General features: G+C 40.3%; 1 protein-coding gene across 3 annotated transcripts in view; it reads right to left on the bottom strand.

Annotated features, from left to right (window-relative positions):
- Positions 1 to 22,941, bottom strand: part of RAD54L2 (RAD54 like 2) — a 116,732-nt gene that overhangs the window by 90,430 nt on the left and 3,361 nt on the right. The window lies entirely within an intron of this gene.

Raw genomic sequence — 22,941 nt, 5'->3', positions numbered from 1 at the left:
AGTAAAGAAATCAAATTAGTAATCAAAACTCTCCCAAAAAACAAGAGTCCAGGGCCAGATGGCATTTCAGGGGAATTCTACCAAACATTTAAGGAAGAGTTAACACCTATTCTCTTGAAGCTGTTCCAAAAAATAGAAGTGGAAGGAAAACTTCCAAACTCTTTCTATGAAGCCAGCATTGCCTTGATTCCAAAACCAGACCAAAGGCCCCACTAAAAAGAACTATAGACCAATTTCCCTGATGAACATGGATGCAAAAATCCTCAACAAGATATTGGCCAACCAGATCCAATAATACATTAAAAAATATATTCACCATGACCAAGTGGGATTCATACCTGGGATGCAGGGCTGGTTCAATATCCACAAAACAATCAATGTGATTCATCACATCAATACAAGAAAGCACAAGAACCACATGATCCTCTCAATAGATGCAGAGAAAGCATTTGACAAAACACAGTATCCTTTCTTGATAAAAACCCTCAAGAAAGTAGGGATAGAAGGATCATACCTCGAGATCATGAAAGCCATACATGAAAGACCCAATGCTAATATCATCCTCAATGGAGAAAAACTGACAGCTTCCCCCCTAAGGTCAGGGACAAGACAGGGATGTCCACTCTCACCACTGTTATTCAACATAGTATTTTAAGTCTTAGCCTCTGCAATCAGACAACACAACAAAATAAAAGGCATCCAAATCAGCCAGGAGGAGGTCAAACTTTCACACTTTGCAGATGATATGATATTCCATGTGGAAAACCTAAAAGATTCCACAAAAAAACTGCTAGAACTGATCCATGAATTCAGCAAAGTCACAGGATATAAAATCAATGTACAGAAATCAGTTGCATTCCTATACACCAACACTGAAGCAACAGAAAGAGAAATCAAGGAATCAACCCCATTTACAATTGCACCAAAAACCATAAAATACCTAGGAATAAATCTAACCAAAGAGGAGAAAAGTCTATACACTGAAAACTATAGAAAGCTTATGAAAGAAATTGAAGACGACATAAAAAAATGGAAAAAGATTCCATGCTCCTGGATAGGAAAAACAAATATTGTTAAAATGTCGATACTACCCAAAGTAATCTACATATTCAATGCAATTCCTATCAAAATAACACCAGCATTCTTCACAGAGCTAGAACAAACAATCCTAAAATTTGTATGGAACCAGAAAAGACCCCAAATAGCCAAAGCAATCTTGAAAAAGAAAACCAAAGCAGGAGGCATCGCAATCCCGGACTTCAAGCTATACTACAAAGCCCTAATCATCAAGACAGTATGGTACTGGCACAAAAACAGACACTCAGATCAATGGAGAGAACAGAGAACCCAGAAATGGACCCACAAACGTATAGCCAACTAATCTTTGACAAAGCAGGAAAGAATATCCGATGGAATAAAGACAGTCTCTTCAGCAAGTGGTGCTGGGAAAACTGGACAGCGACATGCAGAAGAATGAACCTCGACCACTTTCTTACACCATACACAAAAATAAACTCAAAATGGATGAAAGACCTAAAAGTAAGACAGGAAGCCATCAAAATCCTCAAGGAGAAAGCAGGAAAAAACCTCTTTGATCTCAGCTGCAGCAACTTCTTACTCAACACGTCTCCGGAGGCAAGGGAAACAAAAGCAAAAATGAACTACTGGGACCTCATCAAAAGGAAAACCTTCTTTCTGCACAGTGAAGGAAACAATCAGCAGAACTAAAAGGCACCCGACGGAATGGGAAAAGATATTTGCAAAGGACATATCAGATAAAGGGTTAGTATCCAAAATCTATAAAGAACTTATCCAACTCAACACCCAAATAACAAATAATCCAGTGAAGAAATGGGCAAAAGACATGAATAGACACCTCTCCAAAGAAGACATCCAGATGGCCAACTGACTCATGAAAAAATGCTCAACATCACTCATCTTCAGGAAAATACAAATCAAAGCCACAATGAGATACCACCTCACACCTGTCAGAATGGCTAACATTAACAACTCGGGCAACAACAGATGTTGGCGAGGATGTGGAGAAAGAGGATCGATCTCTTTTGCACTGCTGGTGGGAATGCAAACTGGTGCAGCCACTCTGGAAAACGTATGGAGATTCCTCAAAAAATTAAAAATAGAACTACCCTACGATCCAGCAATTGCACTACTAGGCATTTATCCAAGGGATACAAGTATGCTGTTTCGAAGGGACACATGCACCCTATGTTTACAGCAGCACTATCAACAACAGCCAAAGTATGGAAAGAGCCCAAATGTCCATTGATGGATGAATGGATAAAGAAGACGTGGTATATATACACAATGGAGTATTACTCGGCAATCAAAAAGAATGAAATCTTGCCATTTGCAACAATGTGGATGGAACCAGAGGGTATTATGCTAAGCAAAATTAGTCAGAGGAAGACAAATATCATATGACTTCACTCATATGAGGTCTTTAAGACACAGAACAGATGAACACAAGGGAAGGGAAGTAAAAATAATATAAAACAGGGAGGGGGACAAAACGTAAGAGACTCTTAAATAAGGAGAACAAACAGAGGGTTACTGGAGGGGTTGTGGGAGGGGGGATGGGCTAAATGGGTAAGGGGCATTAAGGAATCTACTCCTGAAATCATTGTTGCACTATATGCTAACTTGGATATAAATTTTAAAAAATAAAATAAAATACAGAAAAGAATCTGAAAGACTAAGATGGTTTAATATTTATACATGTTGTTGAAGCTCAATCCATGCAATTTATGTTGGCTTCCCAGAGCACCTGAGACTGGCAATTAAACTCAGTAGTGTACAGGAGTGAAAAGGCCTCTCTGTCCTCACCTCTAGACACTGCCTTCAGGAGTCTCATACCCTCCACTGTCATCAACAAAATGAGAAGAAATAAACTTTCTCCCATTTGGATTTGTAGAAAGGAATCAAACATGATCCTCAAATGAAAAGTGGTTTCTTAACAGCATCCTATTATAAACATATACATAACATGCACTCCATGCTCCTGCACAGCTCTAACTGCCTCTCTTTAACTCTTTTTCCCCTATTATAATATCACATCTGGGCTAGTTTCTTCAATAGCCTATCTCTGGTTTAGATAAGAATCCAATATCCATGCTTACTGAACCCCAAGAATATTAATTAGCCTCTTCTTTAGAGGGTTAAAGGGAAGGAAGACTCCAAGAGCACCTCTTATACTTCTTACCTAGTCCATTTTTAATTTCTTGCTCTGTTTACATTTGGTTAGGCATCCTGGATGACAAATCTCACATCTTCAGTTACATGTAATGGGGGACGCCAAGTCTACTGTATTCTAATTGTGGCCCACGGTAGGCATTTGATTTCCTGTGTAAGGCACAGACAAATTCCTTCATTGCTCTGGAAAAGATATTCCTGGCCTAGAGATTTCCTGAGTCCTTACTAGGACCTGGCAGCAGCTTCAAACACTTCGGAAGGCTTATCTACACAACACATTAACACCAGGAGAAAGATGCTATAGCCAGTTGACTCAAAATCCTGAAAAACACATCACTAGCTCAATTATTTAATTTTGTTTTCCAAAAGGTGTCTCCATCTAGGCTGCCTCCAAACTTGACAGGAAGTACAGTAATCTACTTATCAGAAGGTCTTCCTTCTGGTCAGTAGTAGCCTAATACTATGTTACAATGCCTACAGCATTCACCTCACCTCATCTCATCAAATAGACATTTTATCATCTCTCATCATCACAAGAAGGGTGAATGCAATACAGTAAGATATTTTGAGAGAAAAAGACCACATTCACATAATTTTATTGTAGTATATTATTATGATTGTTCTATTTTATCATTTTTTACTGCTAACCTCTTACTGTGCCTAATTTATAAAATTAAACTTTATCATAGGTATGTATGTATGTATAAGAAAAAAACACAGCATATATAGAGTTTGGTACTATCTGTGGCTCCAGTCATCCACTGGGGTCCTTGGAACATATCCCCCACTGGTAAAGGGGGACTACTGTAATCGATTTTTAAGGAAGATTTGAAAATAGCCACAGATTATTTAGGGAATTGAGGAACATTAGTGAAAGGAAAGGGATTATGATCTGTGGAGGACAAGCTGATACTCTACCACCTAGTAACTAATCCTCCCACACCTGGGCCTTTTCCAGTATCAGGGAAAGTCAATACTTTCATTATCTGCAGACTTAACAATCAGTTAAAATTCACTAAATGTACTACCAAATGCTTACACACAGAAAACAGTTAAAAAGAAAAACCCTCTCAACAAAATGATAAGGCAAATGCTATGGTATTACTACATTCTAACTGCTGACCCTTGTGATTTGTGATAAACACACTGGGGCTGGGTGGGGAGAGGAAGGCGTAGAGCCCATGACTTTACAAACCAAGAGGTTCTTTTACTAAAACACACATTCTCTGTACACTGACATAAAGAGGCTCTGAGATCTTGGATCGGGCTGTTCTGTGAAGCTTCAGAGAAAGAAGTGATGACTGAGAACCACTCCAGTACTTGGAAAGCTCAATCACCACATGAAACCAAAGCTATAACTTAAGGATTACAACCTCCAAGGGTACTAGTGAAAAGAATCCTGTGTAGCAGTAGAGGTCCAATTTTTAAAAGGAAGAAAAAGATGATTTTGCAAAAAACAGTTCTAACACATCCAAGTGCCAAAATCAGAAAAACCCCAAGCTCTGTTTTTAGTAACACGTTACATCCCTCCTATCCAAAATTGACCTTTAGCTACTCCCAGTTATTAAAACTGACAAAACAACTCATCATTGTGGAAGCTTGATGGTCTCTGGAATGTCTTTTTAGATAGTCACATGTCTAAAAATTCTGTTCAGCTCAACAAAAACTTATTAACAACTACTATCTAGTGGGGACACAAAGGTAAAGCACAAACACAGGTCAGATCAAGTGTTAGTGAGGCCCAAAGTGACTTTTGAAGGAAAAGTTGGGCAGAGTTAGGTATGGGGGTGGGGTGGGGAAGACTAGAGATGGGGATCGGAGATGACCAGGGAAGAGGAGGGAAGAGTTCAAAGACAGGGAACTCTATACGCAATAATTCAAAGACAAGGAAGAGCAGAATATGCTAAAGGGAATCCAAGACACTTGTACTATTGGAGCATAAAGTGGGAAGTATGAGGACAGAGTAGAAAATGAGCCTGGAGAAGTAAGAGAGCAAAGGTCATGGAGCACCCTGAATACATGCTAAGGAGATTGGATCTTAGCCTACAAGAAGGTCAGAATGACATGATCAGATCTGTCTTTTATAAAGATCACTCTGCACCACAGAATGTTGGATAAAAGAACAGGTATATGCAGTTTCAAACCAAAAACAAATCCCAGCTCATTTTTTACTGTGACCTTGGGCAAGTCACTTAACCTCTCTGGGCCATGGTTTCTTCACCTGTAAAATGGAGGTACCCCCTACCTTCAAGGATTATTAAGAGGCTCAAGTGGGGAATTAATATAAGTGTAAACTGTATTATGAAGATAACACAGCTCAGTATTTAGCATGTGGTAAGTTCAAAGCATGGTCTGGGAGAAAAATTTGCTGGAAGAAATGTGAAGATGGAATAAAAGACAGGAAATAGAGCCAGTTAAAAAGCCAGAGGAAAGGCGAGACTTGAGAACTATTTAGGAGGTAAAATAAAGAGCTAAAGGAGTGCTGTTCTTCAAGCCTCAACAAGAGTAAAAGACACAAGAGGCTTCTCTTCCAGGTTTCCCTAACCAGTGGCTAGGGTGGCACTGTCACCTCTTCCTCAGACATCAGCCCAGGCTGGAGACCAGATGTCATGCATATCCCAGCTTTTACTATCAGCAATGCTGAAGAGACAGTAGGTATATCACAGAGTGGAAGCTCTTTGATGTCAGAGAGACCCAGGTTAATGGCGTTACTTAACTGGGACAAATTACTTACCTTCTCCCCATCTGGGTAATGACACCTACACTTCAGGTGCAGTAAGGGTTCACAAAGCATATGACCCAGCAACACAATAAACCCTTAACAACCTAGCACAACACAAATCCTACACAGATGTGTAACTTATTTTACAACGTTTCTCATGAAAACACTACAGTCTTATCGCAGCTCGAGCCCATTTGAAAACACTAGTATGTGAGACATCCCAGTACACAGCAGTATGCTGGTTCTCATATAGACAATCAATGTTCCACTTAGGGAGAGCCTGTTTTTCTTTCCAGCATGTGTATAACATCTTCCACCATAATATGTGCTATCTGGTTTCTAAACAAATAGAACTGCTTTTGGAGAGCTCATCTCTGCAGACAGCAGCTAGGATACTGTACAGTTTTACCCAAAAGTTAAGTAAAAAATTGGCCCCAAGCCCAGAAAATAGGCATTCCAACCAGACAAAACTGGATAAACCAAATCTACAATGAGTGAATAAAACAGTAGGAGAGAGAACGCACAGACAGTGAGAATAACACACACCAAAAGGCCCACTCCCAGAAGAAACAAATAGGGCTCTGGAATATATCAGTTCAGATCTCCAGCAGACAGGTGGGGCAAAAAGTTACCAAGCATAAGACACCACAGTCACTAAAAGAAAAATATCCAGGACACAGATAGTCTCCCTTTAAGCCAGAAATGAAATTTATATAAGCAGTAAGAACCAAATGTTCTACCCAGGTTAAGATTCAAGACTCCTGGGATACCTGGGTGGCTCAGTTGGTTAAACATCCAACTTTGGCTCAGGTCATGATCTCACAGTTCATGGGTTCAAGCCCCATATCGGGCTCTGTGCTGACAGCTCAAAGCCTGGAGCCTGCTTCAGATTCTGTGTCTCCTCTCTGCCCCTCCCCTGCTCACATTCTGTCTGTCTTGGTCTCAAAATAAGTAAACATAAAAAATTTTTAAAAACAGATTCAAGACTCCTATGGCAGGCTAGATAGATTGAGAGACATAACCTGAGGAAGGAAGAATATCGGAGGAAACAAAACTTAAACACATTAAATATGAAAGACTAACAGTTTCTACTTCAATAGGCTATTTTATTGATGCTGTTACTACTTCATAGATTTGATTTCTCATAATACATGGATTTTATACTCCACAACACATCATTCTTTGCTACTTTTACTCATGGAATAATAGTATGAGAAGTGAATCTTTAAGAGAGAAAAACTGGCCAAAATGCCCTTGACATGGAATTGTTCTTTAAGATGCTGCCATAGCACATGGTTTTAATTTTAATTAAAAAAAAAAAAAAACCAACAACAACAAAGGAAAAAAAATCAAGCCTTCCTCTAACCATCTAAAATGTTTTTAAAAACATTTAACCTGAAATATCCACTATAGAGTCAATAGATGAAAAGCAAGTCTAGCAGGGGCCATCTGACAGATGTGACCGTGCCACAGGCCTCTCTGATGGAGAATTTGGGCTGAGAGCACTGGTTCAGTGAGCATTGGTGACTTCCAATTTGCCCTAACCAGAGCTTGCAAAACAGGCCTGGTGAGGTTCTGAACAAATAAATCTACGAATATATGAAACAGATGGCTCTGCCAAAAAGACTTCTAACCTATTAGAGGAAGGGTCTCTCTGAGAACATACACAGTAGAGCAAATTTCAGGGGAAGAGTTTCAAGACAATTTTTACAATATAATGTTATAATAAAAAGCACACAAAAAGCTTATTAATATTTAAATCCCACTTTACAAAATAAAATAACATTCATCCAAGTATTTATATATGCACAGGAAAAAAAAAAAAAAGACAAGAAGGAAATAAAGGAAATGCACTGGGACAACTGGGTGGCTCAGTCGGTTAAGCATCTGACTTCAGCTCAGGTCATGATCTCGTGGTTCATGAATTCGAGCCCTGCATTGGTCTCTCTGCCCTCAGCACAGAGCCCACTTCAGAATCTCTGTACCCCCTCTCTGCTCCTCCCTTGCTCGCATGCTCTCTCTCTCTCTCTCTCTCTCTCTCAAAAATAACCATTAAAAAAAAAAGGAAATGCACCAAAAGGTTAACTGTTTTTATCTCTGGGTGGGAGTTTTACCAAAAAGTTAGGGGCACTTGGGTGGCTCAGTTGGTTAAGCGGCTGACTCTTAATTTCAGCTCCAGTGGTGATCTTGAGGTTCATGGGATCAAGCTCAGAGTGGGGCTCTGCTCTCTCTCGTTCTCTGTCCCTCCCCTGCTCATGTGTGCACATGCTCGTGTGCACTCTCTCAAAACGAAGAAATAAACTTTTAAAAAATGTTATTTTTCTTTATTTCTTTTGTTTTACTTTATAATTGTAAAATCAGCATTTTGCCTTTATACATGTATTTTCATTAAAGTCAAACTGTCAACGAACAAATCCTCCTTGGCCTTATCCCCATCCTTAGTAGCATCATATTTTCCAGGCTGTGAATGCCCCTATTCATATCCACATCCAGGAACCATGTGCTCAAACTGCCAACAATAATTAACTGGGTACCTACTACAGGGGCCCCATCTTAGCTAGGGCTCACATGAAGGCCTAAACAGCATCTGAAAAAAGACCATCAATAGTCACCCTTGAAAAACCTATTCAAGTGCCCACATAAATACAGTACAAATAGTTTCATGTATGTACTCATGTAGATATATACACTGAAAATAATTCCAAAGGGTTACAATGTTCAGAAGTTAAACCTTCATGTGTTTTGCTGCTTGGACCAGTCAAGCAATTGTATGAAGATTCCAGCTAGCAAGCTTTCCTTATTCGTCCTCCTCATCATTTCCAAATCTTTTTAAGTCAACAATTCTCTAAGGCCCCCAATTCTTTTTTTTTTTTTTTTTTTTTTTTTTTGGTACAATACTTACCAACTCATCACCATACCACTTTAACAACTTCTCTTCTGCAAATGATCAAGAATTCTTTAAATTTATAGATTTTTGTCAACCATATTAACAACATTGCCTGCATACACTGCCTGTGGGTACTCACTCACTGAGTAGAAATTACCTCACTATTTAAGTCATTATTTCTTTCTTTTTTCTCCTTTTGCAAACAATAGTTCAATTTGAGTAAGGTAAAATGTTAGATGTAATTCCATTACATAATTACAATACCTTTTTATTGGGAATGCAAAAAAGGAATCAGTGTTGGTGGGCCTACTGTAAATCTAGTTAAGGACTGAGCTAAGATTATATTTATTAAGTGTCTAATGAATGATAGAGACCCCAAATGCACCAGAGTTCAGAGAAGAAAGCAATAGCATCTGAGGTTTAAATGCTGCTGGAAGGGGTTCTGGAGGAGGCAGATCTTGAAACAACCCTGAAGCAAAGCAGAATTAGACAAACAAGGGGGTTAAGTTTGTCTTAACTAGCTGGTTCAGTCAGTGGAGCGTGCCAACTCTTGATCTTGGGGTCACAGGTTCGAGCCCCATGTTGGGTATAGAGATTACTTAAAAATAAAATCTTAAAAAAAAAAAAACAACAGAACTGGACAAGTGAAGAGGGAAGGAGAGGACATTCCACATAGGAATCATGGCTTGGATCTGAGGAGTACTGAAAAGGCAGAAAGTATCAGGTTTCTGGAAAGGGAGATAAAATGATTCATCACTACATACTTATTAAACATCTCCTTTGACCAGCACTCGTAGACACTGAAGATACACAGAGAGAATCCTGGACATAGAGTGATGACTAGAACCCTTCAGGGATCATCCCATTAACTGACACAGATATGTAAGCACACACTGTGAGCAATCTGGCAAATACAACATGTGATTAAGGTTCAACTGATAAATGGATTAACAAAATGTAGTACATCCAGGGCCACCTGGCTGGCTCAGTTGGTTAAGCATCCAACTCTTGATTTTGGCTCAGGTCATGATCTCATGGTTCATGGGTTCGAGCCCCATATTGGGCTCCACAGTGATAGCACGGAGCCTCCTTGGAATTCTCTCTCTCCCTTTCTCTCTGCCCCTCCCCAGCTCACTCTCTCTCAAAATCAACTAAAAAGGGAATGAAGTACTGACACATGCTACAACATGGATGAACCTTGAAAACATCATGCTAAGTGAGACAAGCCAGTCACAGAAGGCCACATACTGTCTGATTCCATTTACCTGAAATGCCCAGAATAGGCAAACCCATAGAAACAGAAAGTGGATTAGTGGTGGTTACCACGTGATGGGGGGAAAGGGAGAATAGGGAGTGATGGCTTAATAAACGTGGTTTTCTTTTTGTAGTAATGAGATGCTCTGGAATTAGACAGTGGTAATGGTTGTATAACCTTGTGAATGTACTAAAAGCCACTCGACTGAACACTTAAAAATGGTGAAATTTATGATATGTGAATTATATTTCAGAAGAAGGAAGGAAGGGAAGGAAGGAGCAAATAAGGTTCTACAGGATGGAGGAGATAATTTTGCCTTGAAAAGCTGGTGAAGGCTTTCCAGAGCAGGCAATGGATCTGAATATTAGAGCTTTAAGAAGAGAAGGATGAAGTCATTCAGAGAATGACATATGCTGAAGTTCAGTTCCATGGGAATATAGGTTGGGGGAATAAATGGGGAAATTGTAAGAGATGAGAAGCAGACAGGCCAGATCCTGATCTAGCAGTATCGTGAAGACCTTACTAAGAAGCCTGAACTTTGTCCTATACAAGGATTGGCAAACATGTGGCACTTGGTAACACTTTCCTTTCTCTGTCTCTGGCAGATATAACTAGTATACCATGAGTCCTTCTCTGCTGTGCTCAGAAATGGACTTGATATCAATCTCTATGCAATGCTCCCCATAGTCTATATGCCCCTAATGAGAGCCACTGAAAGATAAGTGGCATCATCTGAATTCCCAATTTAAAAGGAACACTGGTGGCTGTGTGAAGGCAAGGAAATTAGGCAGGAAGCTGCTATAACACTTGGCAAAAGGTGGGGATGCCCTGAACCACAGTAGTGGCAATGAGAAAGGAGAAAAGAGGAAATATTAGAGACTAAGAAGAAAAAAACAGTAAGGGCTCAGTAGTCAACTGGAGCCCCATGAGGGCAGCCTTACTCACCACTATCTCCCCAGCACCCAACACAGTCCTTGGTACACAGGAAGGGCACCATAAATATCAACCAAATCGTTAAACGTTTCATCAACATTCTCTCATTGTATCTTCACTACAATACCATGAGGAAAGTAAGGTTATCCCCATTCCACAAAGAAGAAATCTAAGGTTTAGAGAGGTTAAGTGGCCTGTCCCAATTTTACCCAGCTAGAGAGTAGTAGAATTCAATTTCAACTCAGACTTCTAACTCCAGACTCCAAGCTTTTATCCATGGCCCAGGTTTCCAGCTCAAACAATGGTGCAGATAATAGTGTTGTTAATAGGGACACCTGGGTGGCCCAGTCGGTTAAGGATCTGACTCTTGATTTCTTTGGCTCAGGTCATGATCTCACAGTTCCTAGGATCGAGCCCCACGTCAGGCTCCACGCTGACAGCATGGAGCCTGCTTGGGATTCTCTCTCTCTCTCTCTCTCTCTCTCTCTCTGCCCCTTCCCTACTCTCTCTATATAAAGTGTCGTTAATGGTAAAATCCCAGAAATAGCTGGAAAATGAACTAGGGTCAGAAAAACAGATTTGGGTGTTCCTACCATATTCAGGTAGCTGAAGCACCAATATGGAAGAGACTCAGGGAGTATGTGTAGAAAGGAAAGGGTAGCCAAGCATGGGCCAAACCATGAGGGAGTAGAGAATAGCAGCCTACACAGAAAGTCAGAGAGGCAGCGAAAGAACCAGCCAGGGAAGTACACTATCAGGAAATACATCAGCAAGATGGGCACAATCAAGAATCAAATGCTACAAAAATTTCAGATATGGTGGGGTCACTGGAACCACAAAGATATTTAGGGAAGGGATTCTAAAAGGAGTTAAAGGCTGCCTGGTGTTTCCTAAACCTGGTGTTTTCAGGGTATCAGAATCTGAAGAGCTTATTAAAAATACATAGTTCCCTAGTTCCCACCAATAGTGATCTTGTGTAAGTGACTCAGTCTCATTAAGCCTCCATTTTCCCATCTCTAAACTGCAAATAATAGCATCAGCCTCATAGTTTTATTCTGAAGACTTAACATGCTTTAAAGAAGTCCTACACATGATTACGACCCTATTTGAAAACTGGCTTTTAGAAACCTCAGATACAGGAACCACACAAGGATTTTTAACTGGAGAGAGAAGGGTGAAAGGCAATCCTTTCAGAACTGCAAAGGTGAAAGAATGGAGGGAAAAAAATCAGCTAAGAGGAAGGCAAAGAAACCAGAAAGAATGGAGCAAGGGTAAGGCACTACCAAGGAAAACTCAAAGAATTGCTGCACGGGAAGGAAAGGGAGGAATTAAATAGGACTCTGAGGCTTGAAGTCTGGATGACTCCAAAGAACAAAGGCATACCTTCACCCACATCAGGAAGAACAACAGAAGGATAGCTGGTATTGGGAAGGGAAAAATGAAGAAATTCATGCAAGTTATTGGATAAGAGATGAGTGAAAATAAATGCCAAAAGAGCCAACTGGCAGTAAATGTGTTTCGGACAGGAAAGCAGTAAACCAATTAAGAATATGGGGGGCACCTGGGTGGCACAGTCGGTTAAGCGTCCGACTTCAGCCAGGTCACGATCTCGCGGTCCGTGAGTTTGAGCCCCGCGTCAGGCTCTGGGCTGATGGCTCAGAGCCTGGAGCCTGTTTCCGATTCTGTGTCTCCCTCTCTCTCTGCCCCTCCCCCGTTCATGCTCTGTCTCTCTCTGTCCCAAAAATAAATAAACGTTGAAAAAAAAAAATTTTTTTTAAAGAATATGGTCTCTAGGGGGCATGGTTGGCTCAGTTAAGGGTCCAACTCTTGATTGATCTCAGCTCAGGTATTGATCTCAGGGTCGTTGAGTTCAAGCCTCACATTGGGTTCCATGCTGGGTGTGCAGCCTACTTTAAAAAAAAAAAAAAAAAAAAAAAAAAAAAAAAAAAAGGAGGAGGAGGAGGAGAATACGGGCTCTGAAAAAAAAAAAAAACCACAAATAAAAAATAAAAAAGAATATGGGCAGGGGTGCCTGGGTGGCTCAGTCGGTTAAGTGTCCAACTTCGGCTCAGGTCATGATCTTAGTTTGTGGGTTCGAGCCCTGCATCGGGCTCTGTGCTGACAGCTCGGCTGAGCCTGTTTCAGATTCTGTGTCTCCCTCTCTCTCTGCCACTCTGCCACTCACACACACTCTCTGTCTCTCTCTCTCTCTAAAATATAAATAAACATTCAAGAAAAAGTTTTAAAAAAAATAATGACTCTTTGTTTCAGTTCAGGTCATGATCTCACAGTTCGTGAGTTCAAGCCTCATATCGGGCTCCTTGCTGACAGTGCAAAGCCTACTTAGGGTTCTCTCTCTCCCCTCTTTCTCTGCCTCTCCCACATGCGTGTGCACACACTCTCTGTCTCAAAAATAAATAAGCTTAAAAAAAAAAAAAAAAGAATATGGTCTCTAAGATGATATGGCCTGAGTCAGAGTCCCAGCATTGCCGTTTTCTATCTAAAGGACATTAAAAGGGGAACCTGGATGGCTCTGTGGGTTGAGCTTCTGACTCTTGATTTAGGCTCAGGTCATGATCTCACAGTTCCTGGGATCGAGCCCCACCTCAGGCTTTGTGCTAAGAGCATGGAGCCTACTTGGGATTCTCTCTCCCTCTCTCTCTGCTCCTCCCCTGCAAGCACTTTCACACACAAACTCTCTCTCTCAAAAAAAATAAAACATTTAAAAATAATAAATAAGAAGTTACCTAATTTCTCTAAACATAGGTTTCTTCATTTATAAAATGAGAATAGTAATAGTGCATATCTCATATAAGATTATTTTTTAAATTAAGTGAAAAAATAGCACATTGCCTAGCATATGGTAAGTTAGCTTTCAATAAATGTTGATTATCTTTAGCTACTCCATGATGACAACAGTGTTAACAGCAATGCTTTGGAGAAACTAAGTCATATTATCCAAAAGTCAAAAATTTTCCCAACTCTGAGACAGGACAGGAAAGGAGAGGATTCTTTGAATTTTGAAATCAAGGAATTAGTGTCTAAATTAGTACCATTAGTACCATTTCACAAGCTAGGCCTTCTTCATTCTTGACTATTTAATTATCACATCCTTTGAACTCTGGGGTTTAAAAACATTTCTGTAAGGGCGCCTGGGTGGCTCAGCCAGTTAAGCATCTGACTTTGGCTCAATAATGATCTCACAGTTTGTGAGTTCAAGCTCTACATCAGGCTCTATGCTAACAGCTCAGAGCCAGGAGCCTGTTTTAGATTCTCTCTCTCTCTCTCTCTCTCTCTCTCTCTCTGCCCCTCTCCTACTCACTCTCTCTCTCTCAAAAAATTAATAAACATTAAAAAATTTTAAAAATTCTATAAATGTTCTTACCTTGAAGCAAAGTCCACTTTAGTTCACTTATTCAACAAGAATTTATTGCAAAACTATTAGCACAATGAATTATGCTAAATACTGTATGATGAAAAATAATACACAACGTAAATGTGGTAACTGTACTAAAGGGGATTACAAACCAGAAGGTAAAAAAAGAAAAAAGAAAAAACTTATGCAAATATCTGAAGTACCAGGCATATTGTGAAATGTCACTGATATACTGCTAGTCATGAGAGTCAGAGGAGGGAAGACTCACTTCCAATATGGATAAAACTGTCACCTGAACTAAGCCTACCAAGATGGTCATAATTTCAATGGCCAGAACTCAGGGGAAACAACATGAACATAACCAAAGGAAACAATGTGAATATAGATGCAAAGGTATGTTCCAGGAAGAGCCAGGAATCAAGACTAACTGAAGATCTAGCCATGAGGTAACCAGTCTTATGCTGAAGACAAATGAGAGGGAAGAGCCACAGGGTAAAGCCTGGATTTCCTGGGACGGGCCAGGTGGGGAAGCCAGAAACTTGTCTGGGGAGCAGAATGGTGGCTATGGTTCCATATATGTTGAGTAGGACACTTCTAAAACCACCTCCTCACAGCTGATAGGCTTTTAAAGCTGGATAGGACTTCAGACTCTAACTCAGCCCTTCTGTCCTTCTGACCGAGGACACCAAGACCAAGAGAGGTGACTGAATTGCCCAAGCCATGAAGTTAGTGGCCAAGATGTAGCTGCAGTCCTGGTCTGCAGACTCAATTCAGTGCACTTTACAGTAATTCCCCTGGTCAGACAAAAATGTCCAAAAGCCAGGAAGAAATGTGGGTTTACTGCTTGATGAAGAAACAAGGGTTATAGAATTGAGTCACTTAGAGAGCCTGAGGTGGTGGGAGTGGAAGAGCTAGGTCTCTGAGGGCCAGGATACAGAGGGAATAGAAGGAAAACAACAAACCTGGGTTACATCCATATCCAGGGGGACAAAAGGAAGGACTTTTACAAAGGCACATCTGAGAGGAAGGCAGAGAATTAAGACAGTGCAGAATCCTAGAAGCCAAGGTCAATGTCTCCTCTTCGGCTAAAACACACATGTTCAAAAAATATCTGCTGAATGAATGAATGGATGAATAAAGACAGAGTGAGACAAAATATGTTTGCACCCCACGTAGGTAAAGCACTGTACTAAGCACTTTATGTGGGAGTATATGAGATAATCTCACAACAATCTGATGAGACAGAATTATCATGATTATCCTCACTACCATTCAAGAGGAGAAAACAAACTTATAAATTGCCCAAGTTAAACAGCAGGTATCAGAGTCAGGATTAAAAATCAAGTCCTCACTATCTGGGAAATAGTGTTAATTTTTAGTAGGGTAGAAAATGGCAAGGTAATGATGTTTAAAAAAAAACAGAATGTTCTTATTAGTAAGACATATACACTCAATGACAATGTCTGAGATTTAGCTTTAAAACATACCCACAACAGGGGCACGTGGGTGGCCAAGTCGGTTCAGCTCAGGTCATGACCTTGCAGTTCATGAGTTCGAGCCCCACATGAGGCTCTGTGCTGACAGCTCTCAGAGCCTGGAGCCTGCTTCAGATTCTGTGTTTCCCTCTCTCTCTGCCCCTCCCCTGCTCGCACTCTGTGTCTCTCTCTCAAAAATAAACATTAAAAAATAAGATGAGGGGCGCCTGGGTGGCTCAGTCGGTTGAGCGTCCGACTTCGGCTCAGGTCATGATCTCACGGTCCGTGAGTTCCAGCCTCGCGTCGGGCTCTGTGCTGATGGCTCAGAGCCTAGAGCCTGTTTCAGATTCTGTGTCTCCCTCTCTCTCTGACCCTCCCCCGTTCATGCTCTGTCTCTCTCTGTCTCAAAAATAAACATTAAAAAAAAGTTTTTTTTTTTAAATAAAATGAATAAATAAACATAAAAAAAATTTAACATACCAACAACAACAAAAAAGTGAGGAGGACAATTGAAAGAAAAAATTGGGGAAATGCTGATAATTGTTGAAACTGGGTGATGGGTACATGGGGTTAATACACTATACTCCCTGTTGCTATATATGTTTGAAATTTTCCATAGTAAAAAGTTCATTCATGCGTGACTTCCCTCCCTGCAAAGACGGTGGGGAGTGAGAAGTTGGTCAAAACAAGGGAGAACAAACATCCAGAAGAAAAAATGTCCAAACAACATGGATTTCACCTCAGAAATAGTGTTCAGGAGACACATAAGACCAGAAGCCAGAACACAAAACATTAAGACACATAGATAAAACAGGTGGTACGGAAATGGCAGTAAAACTGCATTTTAGATAAGAAACAAGGATAGGAAGGAGAAGGCTAGGGTAGCATGAGAGGCCCAGAACTAAGTAAAGTTATTATGGTTCTACCTTGCATGTAAGGTAAAAACTAAAAGGGGAGAGAACAGAAAGATGCTAGAAAGGAGACACCGATTAATCAACTAACTAATTAATTGATCGATAATATATGAAATAAATACATGAAAAGATGCTCATTCTCCTCAACAAGAAAATGTTATCTAGGCTTCAAACAAATTAGTTACATAGGCTTTAAATTGGCAAAGATTAAATATATTGATAATGTTCAGTGCTAAAGAAGAAAAAATATCTTTTTAAAGTTATTTGGTAACATCTAGAAAAATTTTATTTGTTTATTTATTTCTGAGAGAGAGGGAGAGAGAGAAACAGAGCATGAGTTGGCAGAGGGTGCCAGAGGGGGTGCAGAGAGACAGGGAGTCATAGAATCTGAGGCAGGCTCCAGGCTCTCAGCTATCAGCACAGAGTTTGATGTGGGGCTCGAACTCACAACCCATAAGATCATGACCTGAGGCAAAGTCAGATGCTTAACTGACTGAGCCACCTAGGTGCCCCTATTGCTAGAAAAATTTTAAATATGCATATCTTTTGTTTGTTTTTTAATTTTTTAATGTTTGTTTATTGTTGAGAGAGAGAGAGACAGAGTGCAAGCAGGGGAGGGGCAGACAGAGAGGAAGACAGAATCTAAAGCAGGTTCCAGGCTCTGAGCTATCAGCACAGCACCTAATGCGGGGCTCGAACTCACAAACCATGAGATTATGACCTGAGCTGAAGTACCATGCTTAGCTGACTCAGCCACCCAGGCACCCCAACATGTGTATCCTTTGACAAAGAAATTCTACTTGTAGGAGTTTGTCCTAGGAAGTATACAATGTATATAAAGATGTATACAATGTATACAAAGAGGTGCATTGTGTATATATATACATATAGATATACACATATACATATATATATATACACACACAAGGATGCTTGTTGCTACAAAGACAGAAACAAATGTCTGTCACCAGGGGACTAGAAAAGTTGATACAATGCAATATAATACTATGTAACTATTAAAATATATGATAGATACATGTACTAAACAGGAGAAAATGTTCAAGATAAAACCATTAAGCCAAACCACAAAGCATTAAGAGACCTAGATAAAACAGGGGGTAAGGAAATATAGTTATATATTATATATTAGTTATATACATATTGAAAAATATTTGTAGAAGAGTAGCTATATTGTGATCTCATTTCTGTAAAAAAGAATTACTTACCTCTCTCTTTCACATACATTCACATTAGCATACATAGTAGAAAAAAATGTGAATAAATATAGACTGAATTCTTAATGGTGATTAACACTGAGACATGGGATTCTGGTTTCCTTTCCTTACTTAAAAAATGCCTGAATTTTACCATGCTCATATATTACTGGTATAATCAGCGGGGTGGGGGTGGGGTTAAAAAGTTAAGGACTTTCCAAAGCAAGAGACTCTGAGCAATGAAAGTGTCATGATACAAAGACAAGGGGGAAAAATAGGGAGCACAAGCCTTAAAGTGAGGTCATGGTCAAGAATGAGGGAGAGGGGAGCCCGGGGCTCAGCTGGTTAAGCATCCAACTCTTGGTTTCAGCTCAGCTCATGATCTCACGGTGCCCGGGATTGAGCCCTCTCCAGAGCCTGTTTGGAATTCTCCCTATCCCTCACTCTCTGTCCCCACCACCATGTTCTCTCTCTCTCGTTCTCTCTCTCAAAATAAATAAAGAAACTTAAAAAAAAAAAAAAATGAATGAGGGAGATGGAGGGCAGGTCTAGGGCCTAAGGGAAAAATGAGCCTTGGGGCAGTGCCTGGCTGGCTCAGTCAGTGGAGCTACAACTCTTGATCTTCAGGTTGTGGGTTCAAGCCCCACACTGGGTAAAGATTACTTTAAAAATATAAAAAATTAAAAATTTAAAATTAAAAAAAAAAAAAAAAAGAGGCACCTGGGTGTCTCAGTCAGTTGAGCCTCTGACTTCAGCTCAGGTCATGGTCTGTGTTCATGAGTTAAAGTCCCATATCAGGCTCTCTGCTGTCAGCACAGAGCCCACTTCGGATCCTCTGTCTCCCTCTCTCTCTGCCCTTCGCCCACTTATGTGCAAGCTCCCTCTCTTTCTCTCAAAAATAATAAATATTAAAAATAAAAAACAAAAGAAACAAAAATTTTAAAAAGAAAAAAAAGAAAAAATGAGCTTTGGGAAACATGCAAGCAGTTGCTATGGGAATGGGACCCTAAGAAGGCAGCACAGGAGCACCATGAGGGTCAGAGCTCAACTCAACTGAAGCAGTGGGAACTGCGGTCAGTCAACACATCTCATTTTCCTGATTCCCTAAAATCACTAAGCAACCTAGGGTTAACAAAAGAAGCCAGAGGTGAAAGTTTAGGGATGGCAACTGGCAGAACAGACAGTATTCAAAGTCAGGCAGGCAAAGGGTTATCAGACCCAGGGAAGGCAGCACTGAAACTGTGGGCCATGGCAAACCAGCATCCAAGCTGAGGTGGGTGAAACAGTGGGGAAGAGAAAGGTGGAGAAACGGTGTGGGGAACACAGTGGAACTGGAAGGCACAATGAGGGCAGAGAGCCTGAGCTCAAGTCAGAATCACACCTAAAGAATTCTTTCCCACATTTTCTGGGGTCCAATTCCTATATATCATTATGTTAGGAGGAAGACCACTACTAGTGTCAAATATTGCAAAAAACATTTCCACCTGATTCTGGGTTTTTCCCTTGACCAATAAGTGATGTGTGAGGACAGTGGGGCTCCACTCCCTCTAGGTTCCTCCCCCATTCAGCCTCTTCCAGAGTTTCCAGGCAACTGTTAACAGAGCAGATGCTCTACTCCCTGCGTGGCACTACATTCTTTGTGGGTATCCTTTCCTAGCCAGAAGCCTGGAATAAGGGGTAACTGTTCCCCCAAACTGAAGCCATAACAATATCCTATAAGGACATAAAAGGGGTCCTAAACTTAGGATCAGAAAACCTAGAAGTTTTTCTTCTTAATGGCTTTGTGCACTTGAAAGCAAGCTACTTCACTTTTGTGTTTGTTTCCTCAACTGTAAAATGGGGCTACCTGCTTCACAGGGTTGTTGAGAGGGTAAAGTAAAGGAAATGTATATGAAAGTTATGAGCTGTAATACCATACACGTGCAAGGTATACTTATAAAGCAAACATTTTCATTTCTGCCTATGTATAACTTTCACTGATGATGTTTTAAGACCATAAGTGGGCGCTAGTAAAGCCAATGTGCCTATGCTGACTGAAATGATTTTTGTTTTTATTGCTTCTAACCTACATTACAACAATTTCCTTCTCAAAATCTCAACACTGCTCACAGAATAGCTTCAACAGTTGCTTGCCACATTTAATGTGCCTTATACTTTGTTTCAGTTTTCCTTATCTCATATCAATTTTTACCTTTAACTACTTTTCATGCTTTCCTTTTCTGCAGTATGTTATATTTGTCACCTGCATGAAAGAAGACTACATTATATAGGCTTTAATAAGGTTCCTCACACTTGGCCTTCAGTGGGATTCTTATGTGATCTGATCAACCATGAAAATTTAAATCAATTTAGATAGTACACCCTCAAGTTATCTTACCACAAAGAAGAACCAAGAGGGTGACTTATGAAATTGGCACAATTCCATAATTTCTAGGTTAGTAACTCAGAACACATAGCCTCCTAACAAAGAATTAATTCATCAGTTCCAGTTTTAGTACAGGATTAGGCTAAGCAAAGAACTAGTACAGATAATTTCATAGTCACTGAGTTCAAATTCCTGAATGAAGTCTGAGCAACTAATCTTGTATCCTGAAAATGGTGACATTGAGCTCAATTCCAAAAGGTCCATCAGCCGGTAAAAGTCACAACATCCTGGTGTTAAATTCGTTACCCACTCCCAGGCTGGCCACTAGCTGTCTGGAGACCTTGTGACCCAAACTGACTAGTCACTCTTCTTCATGCATGAGGACAAAGCGCTCAGAGCAGTAAATGGCCAAAGGAAAATCTAGATAATACCAATGAAAAACTTCCATTTTTTCCAAATGAAACTTTTGCCAGACCCACAGAAAGCAAGTAATAGCGCCCCCAGCCTGAAAGCTATGAACATACGGAATAAGCAACACATTTTCAATCAAAATAAAGTATTGCTTTTAACAACCTGTAAGTACAAAGGCAGAAGCACTGTTTCAGCCAGGATCAGACACAGCCTTAAAATCAGAATGCTCATCACACCACCAGCTCCACAAGGAATGATTTCCTGTCACTTCATATGCAGAGGTCATTCATTTGTTCATTCCACAAAGATTTACAGAGTAGCTACTCAGTGCCAGAGATGGTTAGGTATTAGGATATAAGGATAAATAAGACAAGGTCCTGCTCTCACGCAGATTACAACCTAGCCTCTAAAACACACAAATATACCAAAAGTTAAGAGTACAGTGTACACAGTAATTATGAAAGAAGCTTGGACAGAACTGCAATGGCCAGATAAAGGAGAGGCATTCAGCTTAATCCAGAAAGAATCAAAGAATCTTTTAAGAGATGGTGGTGCCTTAATTCCTGGTAAATGCAAGACTAAGAGTCAGAGAATCACTAGAATGGGAAAGAAAGTTAGAAGAGGAATAGCTTCAGCATGCTGGGATGTTCAAGGAGTTCACTGTAACTACAGCTTCAAGTGCCAGAGAAATTGTGGCAGAAGAGGGACTAGAACAAAGACACAGGAGTGGCTGAGTCTAAAGGTGAGATGTTGAAATAGAGACATACTAGGATCTAGATGTTCACAGTATTTTAAGGCTAAAGGAATATTATTTACTTTTAACAGAAGTTAAAGACCAGCCACAATGGAGGAGGGATTTGACTAAGGAAAACTGGAAGAGTTGTAGGGCCGGTTATTTCTAATTACTTCTATCTGGCTTATACTTATTCTTACTTTTCTCTTGACTTCTTTTTTTCCTCCCATAGGGAAAAAATAAAACTGAACAATTCTGTAACAAAGGCTGTCAACCTTCTGTTCATCAAAAACTTTCTGAACAGAGTGCTATATTCTATCAAAATACCCCAAATTAGAGAAAGATGACAAATCTCTCTAGCATCTGGAGCCTTCCTAGCAAAAAGACCAAAGCCAGGTCTCTGATAAGACGAAAGCTAGAGAAACATCCTGACCATGGGATACACAGAACATGATGCTGCCTGTCATACTCTAGCAGTGTAAATGGGAATGCTTACAGTTCTCAAAACAAAGACATGCTGAACAGTTACCTCCTGGCTTCTCCATAGAAACTGCCAGGAAAAAAACCTACCAGTGCCAGGAATGACCTTGGACTTTATAGTGTGGACTCCTGCCCACCAGTACTAGATAAAGACTACCTCGGCAATTCTCTCACCTGTCCAGAGTACAAACAGGTGCAGACAGCAGGCTGCCTTCCTCACCAGACAAAGAAACTGAGCCCCTCATCCATGCCCAGCACCTGGCTATGCTCCTACTACTAATACTACTGAAAATAGCGCCCCCATTACTACTTCTAACTACACTAACAGCTACTAAGAGCAAGACACTACTACTAACAGCAAGCACTGACTACCTACAAAGTACTAGGCCTTCATCTTCAGTCCCCAATACAATCTGCAGAGAAGGTTATCCTATCCTCATTTTACAGAAGGAAAAAAATAAATAAATAAAACAAGGCTCAGAAAGGTTAACAGCTTACCCAGGTCAAAAAGCAAGAAAGAAGTAGAGGTGGGATGACTCCAAAGACCATGCCCTTCCTATTGTACTAGACACCTCAGAATTTTCCTACATAAAGCAAAATCACAGGGCGCCTGTGTGGCTCAGTCAGTTAAGTGTCCGACTTCGGCTCAGGTCATGATCTCACAGTTTGTGGGTTCGAGCCCCGCATTGGGCTCTGTACTGACAGCTGAGAGCCTGGAGCCTGCTTTGGATTCTGTAACTCCCTCTCCCTTTCTGCCCCTTCCCTGCTCAAGTTCTGTCTCTCAAAAAATAAATAAACGTTAAAAAAATTTAAAAAAAAAAAAAAAAGCAAAAACTCTAAGGCTTCTTTCAAGAGTTTCTGAAGTCAATCCATTTGACTAAGAGGTATTCAAAAACACTTCTTTCAGCAATCACTTTGCTTTTAAAACAACATATGTTGGGGCGCCGGGGTGGCTCAGTTGGTTGA

This window comes from Prionailurus bengalensis, chromosome A2, assembly GCF_016509475.1.
Source record: "Prionailurus bengalensis isolate Pbe53 chromosome A2, Fcat_Pben_1.1_paternal_pri, whole genome shotgun sequence".
Classification (NCBI taxonomy): domain Eukaryota; kingdom Metazoa; phylum Chordata; class Mammalia; order Carnivora; family Felidae; genus Prionailurus; species Prionailurus bengalensis.
The sequence above is the reverse complement of the archived record's forward strand: the minus strand, read 5'-3'. Positions and strand labels throughout refer to the sequence as shown.